Here is a 9,490-nt window from a genome sequence, read left to right on the forward strand (position 1 = left end):
AGAGCTATTTTACACAGAACTGAATTTAACCCCAAATAGTTTGAACTGCCAACCAGTTCTAGTTTCATCAAGAAAGGCTACATTTCTTTAACCTTAAAAGGTCAGAAACAGTGCACATTTGGCAGATACAAATGCTTTTTACACATTCTGACCGTAAAAAAACTGTTCTAGGAAAGGAGGAAGCACTTTCTAGCTCCACTTTTTTTTGTTCTGATGGACTTCTGCAGATCTGCATGGCTCTTGAACACAGAAATTATATTGCAGAGCATGGACATATATTATCTGAGAGGGGCACTAAATTAATTAATTCAATCAATAAAATATTTCAATCTGAGTTCAGTTGCATACATTGTGAAAGGGAGATGAACACTTGGAAACAGACCCTGAAATTACACACTTAAGGATAAAAATTATATTTTTGCCATCAAAACATAGTAAGAATTATTAAAGCATTAAAATATGCATTTGTAGAATTTCTAAGCTCTAATGTATTATGTAAAAATCAGAGCAAATGACTTAAAGAAAGAACAACTTCTAATGACTGCCTCAAATCAAAGTAGTCTTGATCTTGGTTGGAACTTCAATGTACTTTCAAATATAATGAATCAATCAATCACAGCCCAGTTTACAGGTTTTGTTTAAAAGGCTGTTTAAAAACATATCCCATCGACTGGCACCTGGGGAAAGGTACACAGCAAGCTGATATTGCGCTACACAGGTTAGATACAAGGAAGAAGTTCTTTACTGTGAGGGTGGTGAGGCACTGGAACAGGTTGCCCAGAGAAGTGATAAATGCTCCATGCCTGGCAGTGCTCAAGGCCAGGTTGGACAGAGCCTTGGGCAGCAAGGTCTAGTGTGAGATGTCCCTGCTCATGGCAGGGGGGGGTTGGAGCTGGATGATCTTAAGGTCCCTTCCAACCCGAACCATTCTATGATTCCATACAACAGCAGCCTAACATTTCTGCAGAATGCTTCTGCTGTAAAAAAGTGCAACACATACTCAGAAGTGATCATTCATGTGAAAACCAAGACTAATGCTTCTGAAATCCTTATGGTTATTACATACACTCTTTTCTTTCCTATGCCTTACAGTCACATCTATGTCTTTCTTAGTACTGAGAACCAGTTTGAGGTCCTGTGCCGCCCATGCCGCACAATGGTTTCTTTCTTTTCCTTCCTGCCTGCCTTCCCACCTTAAGGATGTTCTAACATCTCCATGGATCTCTGGGATTCCTCATGCCTTTTCACTGACCACGCAGCCCTGCACGCATCGTACATAAAGTAAGAACTTAAGTGCCATAAGGCAGAATTATTCTGCTGGGTCTGGCATCACACCCACTCCTTCTGGTGAAAACATTTCACTGCCACTTTTGTAGAAGACTGATCATTTCTCATGCACATCACCGAGTCCTTGGCTCCATGTGTCAGCAGAGGGGAGAAAAATGAAGGGTTCTATGTGCATTTATTGTTCCGCTGATTGGTGACAAAAATAAAGAAAAACATTCCTGAATACTGTCACACAAGATTTACAAGAAGAGAACAGCAATTGCCTGAGGATACTAACTAAACAGGGCCCACAAAACTTTTGGGGATAGAAGACTGTCGCAGTTTGTCTTTAATTTTGCTCATGATCTCACATAATTTTGTTAACTAACTGTGCTATTGGCTTAGGCATCTGTGATGTGGCACTAATTTGGGAACTGTAAAAAGCGACAATTATCAGAATACAGCAGATGTGGCTGAATAGTAATGAGGATACAAAAAAAAATTGGTATTTCTCATTGAATTCTGCCCAAAAAGAGTGGAAGCCCATCCCTACACATAGGAGAGGGTGAGCTCCCACCACAGATGAACAAGAGAGATAAAATACCAAGTAATACACCCCAAGTTATTCCATAGGCAGCAAAAGTAACAACCCTCATTTCCTATGAGTCTGAATCCACCTCTCCCAGCAACCTGGTGCCCACCATGCAGGGGGAATGGTGGGGTTTGAAGCATCCTGGCTGTCTGTGCTTTGCACTGCAGCATGGAAAGACCAGCGCGGCAGCACCCCTGAGAACAGGTGGAGGGGTGCGGGCAGAGGCAGCATGGCTGCAGGGTGACACTCCCCAAGCTCCCTGAAGTGTTTCTAGCACTTTGAGGAACAGCCACGACCTCGGTTAACACCTTCAGTCCCCTCTCCCAACCTGTGAGCTGATCCTGCCCACTTGCAGCCCCCTGCATATCCCATAGGCACCCCAAGAGGGACCCCCCAGACACCTAATTTGTCTTACCGAGTCTCTCGTTGCGACCACACAAGCCTTATCTGACCTCCCCTGGCCAATAGTCCCACGATGACTCTGTGCGAAACCCACAATCCTTCATGGAGGAAAAACAGCTTAATTCATTTCTGGGTCAAAATAAAACAAACACAGCATGTTTGCAAATAAGCTGTCATTTCTCTCCCATGGTATTACACTGTGTTTTGAAGGGTGTGTTGACATTTAAAAGGAAACTGTATGCATATTCATGTATGCTTGCGTATATATTGTACACACACACCCATCTCACTAGGAGCACTGTTTCTGTACAAGTGACAGCAAAAAACCAAGCCACCTAGCACAGTTTTCTCACACGAGATAGCCAGGAGTTTAGTATTTCATTAATTTCGGGTGACAGAACCAAGACGCTACACCTCAGAACTGCCCACAACCCCTGCTTGTTGCAGAGCTCAAAGCCTCCATCTGCGGAATCAAGCTTCTAGCTTGCATGTGAAAATCATTCTTTGCTTCTCACGATTACTGCAAAGAAAATTTGAGTTCAGTACAGCTGGAAACCAGAATCTAAGTAAAACACTACCAGAAATCAGCACACCGTTTTTTCATGTAATACTGGCATGTTCAGGCCAGACTTATGATGGCAGGGAGGGGCAGATGTCGGGTCCTTAGGTGACAGTAAAGGTGCTCTCTGAAGAAGTTTTCAGCAATGTTGCCTTTTCTAGGAAGACCTAAAAGTGATACTTTCTGGTCCTGTAGCCAGCAAGGGACTGCAGAAAAGAGCCTTTCCTGTCATGCAGACCTTGAAAGCAGAGGCCCTCAATGGCGTGGGAGCAGAGGAAGGGTCAGGCAGCCGCCCTCCATGGGAGCAGCATCCCAGGAAAAGCCAGATGCTCACTTGTCTCTTTTTGTTGAGAACACCATGGTACCACCAAGTCATTGCTGGAGGAGGTCTCGTTTACCACAGAGAACTCAGGGCTTTGCAACAGTGCTGAGGAAGCTCAGGCATCAGGTTGGGATTTCAGATGCTTGGAAATCGCTCGGCCAGCACATTAGTGACTCTTCCAGATGCAAGGCAGCAGATCTGCAGCCAGTAACAACATGCTCACCTCTGGACAGAGGTATATTTTGCATGCCTGATCTGTGCTACCAGACTGTTAGCATGCTGCAGAATTAGCCATCAGCAACACTGGAGGTAAAAGAACTCCTCAATGGACATTTTGTTATATATAAAACGAAAGTTAAAATTATTGAAAGGTGGGAATCAGTTACACTTTACATGCCATTAGGTTTTTAAATGCTGAGAAGCCCAGCAGGGGCATTTTTTAAGCAGGGATTGAGGCTGTCAGTGGCTTTGAAAGTTACTGTTCACCTGCTTTTGTGTACTCCACTCCCCAGAATTGGGCTTCACCTGGCACTAGGAATATCCCAGCTTTGCAGACTTGTACCATGAGGTTAATGTTACATGCTATCTAACCTTTGTCTTGAGGACCAAAAAGTGCAGGGGCAGAGGAGACAAGAGCAATAATACGTTTGTACAATTGCATTAGGGGAAAGCTGATTTATTGCAAGGCAATCTTTGAGCTTAGAAAGTAGACATCAGAAGAAATACACGTCTAAATACAAATGCAGATGAAATGCAATAGCCACAGTTATCATTCGGAGGATCTGAACCTTGCCAACAAGCAAACCCACAATAAATGGCTAATAAAAACGAATCTCTGTAAAGCATAAAAAAAATGTACATTACCATTATGTTGTGGTTAATTCTTAGACAATAGTGCAAAATAAGAGTGAAGTGTTACTTCCTGTCATTTAAACCCAAACACCAAGAATTCTTCAAGCGAAGGAATGCAGACATACATCATGTCTGCAGGATTCATAAAAAGATCAAATGTAATATTTTGTTTCAGTGCAGACAACTGCTTTGAGATTTTCCATTCAGACAGCCTTGAAAACCGCCTCCAGCATTTGCCAATTACTACTGACAAATACCATTTGGTAGTGAGTGATGTTTTAAGTGAAATAAAACAGTGAAGAAAAACGAACATGATGAAAGGATTTTTTTTTTCTCCCTGTGAAGTGACTGTAAGTTATATATTCACAAGGTAGGCTTTACGCTTCCTGCCAGTGACAAATTCCATGTGAAGCTGAGCACAGAGGTGAAGTTTGCTCGACAGTAATAGGAAAGGAACTCGTTTTCATGTTCCTTTAAGCAGTCAGATATTTTCTAGCTATAAACAACGGAGGAGTTGCTAGTACCTTTGTTCCACATTGTTCTTCATAATACAATTGCACTAATGGAGATAATGATTCTCCAATATTGAAGTGGTTAGAGTGCAAAGAGGGTGTACAGTGGAACCCTGTCAGCAGCACTTGATTTACATGTAAGCTGCAACCTGCAGCCAGTAACAGTCAGCATATACCATACTTTTAAAAATATTTAGCAGTCATGGAGAACTTCAAGACAAGCAAAAGTAGCTAAAAGTATATGGCTGGAAGAGGCATTTAAAGAATTATGTCAATAACTGACTAGTAGTCCTCTTTTGACCTTTTCTCCTTTTAAACAAAGGATTGTGGTCTATTTAGCAATAAATTTACTACCTAAGACTGTCAAGGCTGTTTGACTCAGGTTCTTGCATCATGGTATCTGCTCACCACACCATCTCTAACTTTACACCCCACCAGAGGCAGGTTAGCGTTTAGATGGCAGGAAGCATGCCACAGAAACCCCAAAGCCCAGACCCTCAGAGGTATCCCCACCCCAATCTCTGCCTGGCCTGGGCTCCCACAGCATCGTAACCACATTGCCTGTTGTCCCTAGGACACCAAGTTACCAGAAATTTGCCTCTTCCTCCCAAGGGGAGTAGCATCCTCTTCTAACTAGTACATCACTGCGTAGCTGCAGCAGCTGTTTTCTGAATTATCCAAGTAATGCTTACATTCCCCCCTCTACTTGACATTCAACAGTTGCATCTTGTTATTGACTTAGATTCAAATCTCACTTTCATCTTGAAAGAGTGGGGAGAGCTGGGGGGGGGGAACTCTAGAGAATGTGGGTACATTAAGAACATTCTTCATGCTGTTTCATTTTGCAATGGTCTGGGGTTTCTTTGTTTCACAATTTTCTGCATGTTTGCTTTAACAGAAACATTCTATTTTGAAATTAGGAATGCTTAACCCATTGTTTTTCCAGCACTGCTTCTCTTTTCTTTAAGGTGAGGGGGTTTATCCTCATCAAGTGATTCACCCAAGAATTCTGAAAAAAAAATGTTAATAAAAATAATCAATTCTGTGATAAGTTTCCGCCTACACTTGATGTTACAGCTCAAAATTCAGCAGGGATATTCCTTCAGACTTTAGGAAAGGAGTCCTGCCCCAAGATCCCTGATTATTCTCAGGGAGGCATAAACCAGGGACTCCCTTGCCAACAAGCCCCACAGGCGTAAATGAGGTGGCTTTACTGTGTGTATGTGACTTGACTTATGAAGGACCAGGTATCCAGAGGATGTGCAGGTGACATGTATCAGACTGTGCACAGGGGCAGATCGATTGCCTGGCACACATACATTAAGACCAGCATGTGCTGCTCTCGTGGGACATAAGAAGCCTTTCCTGCACTGCTCAACTGCATAGATGTGGCTGGTCAGGCACACTCCGGGCACTGATGTGCTAAAGGAGCTCTCTGCCTTCTGCATGTCCCAGAGTAAGAGCCAAATTCTGCTTTTCCCACCTGAACAACACTCCTTTCAGTAAAAAGTCAGGTATATGGCAGTCTGACCATGGCACTGCAGCTGTGCCACGTGCTGTTCCTCCACGGCTTTGCCTTTGTGCTTGCACCAGGAGAGATTAAGAGCTATCTCAAGAGTGACTAGAATGAAGTGGTGCAAACCTGTGACCATGAGACATCCACCCACACTGCAGGATGTTATCCCAAGTCACGACTCAAGTGTAATGCACTTCAGGAGTGCCATGACTGGGGTATAAGTCTGCTGACAGACTGAGCCATACCATGCCTGGCCACCTCTCACCCCATTCAGCCACACTGCACAGAGGGGAGTTTGAGCTCACTCTCTCTCACACAGACACACTCAGCTTTCCCCAAGTGCAAGAGTTCAGCCTACACCCTGGTGCTTCCAGTGCAAACAGCAGGTTGGAAGAGGAGTTGTGCTCTCTGATCCTCCTATCAGGCTATAGTAACTCCTCTGTAATTGCAATGCATTTTGTTCTTTTCTTAGGAAAAAAAAAAAGAAGAAAGCTTGAACTCACATAAACCAACTTCTGTCAGCAGTCTTTGGACTACAGCTATGCCTAATGAAGCCCTGAGGCCAGATATCAAAGGCAAGGTGTAACTCCATTTGAGCCAAGTGGAATTAAATCGTTATAAAATAGACATGTGATGAACTGATTTTTCACAGTTATTGCTGGAAGCAGCCAGGGACAGAGACAATGTTAAGTCTCCTGAGGTTCAGATTAGATTGATCTGCTGTGTTCCTCAGAGCCCGTGCCAAGCATACGTGGTTCTCTGACTGTATCCAGAATGGGAATGGTCATTCCCATAGGCAGGGACTTCTTTGGATGAGTACAAGCACCCATTTTAGCCGATTGTCTCCAGCATGGTTAAGCTTAAGGTTGGGTTCAAAATTTCTGACTTTCTTTCTCTTGTGACTTTAGCCTGGATGCAAGAGAAAACAAATCTCTGTATATCTCAATATGCTACTCTTCCCTTCCACTCTCATGCATTTTCAGAGCACATTAGGCAATTTCTATCAAATGTGACACAAAAGAACAGTCAATCACCATATCTACACTGCCTTTGCTAATGCTGTTGGCTGTATGCACAAGCCCAGTTCTCTGACCATCCACACCATCTTAGCCTTGAAGCATGTTCAAAGGAGTGATCATGACAGCACCCCATCTGAACTGCCAGAGGAAACCTGAGGACTGCTCATTGCTTTGTTTCCTCCAATACACATTCCCTACCTCACCAGACAGCTCCACATCCAAGAGCATCCCAGCCAGAGCACCTTACATCCTCTAAATCCTATTCCACACAGCAGGACAACCCCACCAAGGTGATTATGGGAGGCATGTCATGGGTGTCCATGACAAAGAGGCAGACTACACTGCTGTATCAGAAGCCTGATACGAGAGATTTCCCACCTGGCAACACTGAGGGTTCTACACCCATCTCCACCTGTGCATGCCTGCATGGAGCAGTGAGACACCCAGACAAACCAGCACAACCAAAAGGCTCCCTCTAGCAAAACCAGTGTTCTTTATCCCCTGCAGAAGAAATGCCAAACCAGGGTTACACAGCTGAGTAAACCATAGAGCCCTGCTCTCATGAAGCTAGGATAGCACTGGCTAGACACAGTATGGCACACACAGACACACAGATACATACTTGCCTGATGGTACACATTTTTTAAGGTTTACTGTCCAGAGTGTATGTTTACCCTTCTCACCTTCACACTTTGCACAGAAATGGCCACCCTGGCCAGCACACCATTTCTGACAGAGCAGCAGGACTGTTCAGTTATCTACGTGAACTTACAGGCAGAGAAAAGGCAGAGAGGTGTGTGTGCTCCTTATTAGCACATATCCTATCAAGTGGGATCACTCCACCCTTGCTCTCCTAGCTCATTCTTCCCCTTAACACCTCTGCAGCGCAGCCCACACCGCAATCCTAGCAGGCCTTTAGGAGTCTCCCGCAACATACAGTGTTTTCCCATTCCTGAGATACGGACTGGCTAGCCCACCATCTAAGTACTCATCAGAAATGGTTAGCAGCATGAGTCATGTTAAGACGACATGGTCCTTTCTGATCTCTCGCCAACATCCTCTGCAGACTGACCCACCCACACCAAGCATCTCTCTCTGTCCATGCAAAGTTCATCCCGTGGGAAGGATGCACAAATGCACTTTCTTGCTGCAAAGAGGGCTGGCTTCTTAAGGGTAGAGATACAGGATCTGGATGTGATCCCAAGCAGGGTGGTACAGACAGCCATGGCACCAGCCTCACGCTGAGAATGTCCCTCTGTCCTTTCCATAGTCATCATTGCATGCCAAGGGTCAAAAGAGCCAAACTGCCTCTGCCAGCTCCTTCTAGAGCTGCCTCAGCAGGAAGGAGCTACTAAAATACCAAATCCAGTGCCAGCTGAATGAATCTGAAAGGAATACAGTGCTCATCTAAGTTTCTCCAGCCCAACTCTGGCACCCTAGTGGAGAGATACAACACTGAACACAGCTGGCCTTGTCACACTTGAAACAAGTACAGGTGTATGTAAGGAGGAAAAACATTCTTACATTAAAAGTACACTGCAAATACCTACCTCCTGCCATGCACAGAGTGGCACTAGAGCCCAGTCCACTTCAGTGCTCTCAAGACTGGCCTGTTGCAGTATGGTCTAGCAGTGGAGGCAGCGGAAAGAGCCAAGGAACAGGAAAGAGGGCTTCAGGAGAAACAGTAGCTTTGCAAGCAGCTTTGTTTTCAGCTGTAGGGCGACTGGGACAATCTGAAGGGGCTCTAAACACATGAAGTGTACACACACATTGGTTGTTTCAGAAGCCCCTGGGAAACTGAGCAAGGCAACAAACACGCACATCAAAAGCAGTAAGCAGATACAAGCAATGAAAATGGGCAGTGAAGAAATCCCCAGCGAATGAAAGGGTCAAACATTAGTTTATTACTATTAGACACTAGAGAACTGACCCAAAGGAAAGTCCACAGAATAGCCCTAGTCAGAGGAAATGTTCCAGAGTTCAATCAGCCACATCAAAGTACATTATGGAAAGAGATCTATGCAGAAGATGAATATGGCCCCTAATCTCTGAAAAAAAAACCACAGGAGTGGACAGTTCTCCACTGCAACCCCACTAGCTACACCATTAGGGTCCAGTTAATGTAACAAAGATGATTTGAACTATTAATTATGTCTCAGGTGATAGTTTAAGAGAATGACATGATTCAACTTGAGAGAGGAGCAACTCCAACGAAGTTAAAATACAATAAAACTGAAAAAAGATAGATTACAAAGCTTCAAGTTTCACTTCAAACCAGCAGAAAGAAAACTACATTTTCAACTATTTATCCAACACAAACCATGGTGTATTATTGAAGACAATGCTTTCTACTACTAAAAATATAATACATTATATAGGATTATAATTACATGTGGATATACTGTAAATTATTTCTCTGTAGTACAGTTGCATCATCTAGTGGACAACAC

The sequence above is a fragment of the Psittacula echo genome, assembly GCF_963264785.1.
Source record: "Psittacula echo genome assembly, chromosome: 3".
Lineage (NCBI taxonomy): Eukaryota > Metazoa > Chordata > Aves > Psittaciformes > Psittacidae > Psittacula > Psittacula echo.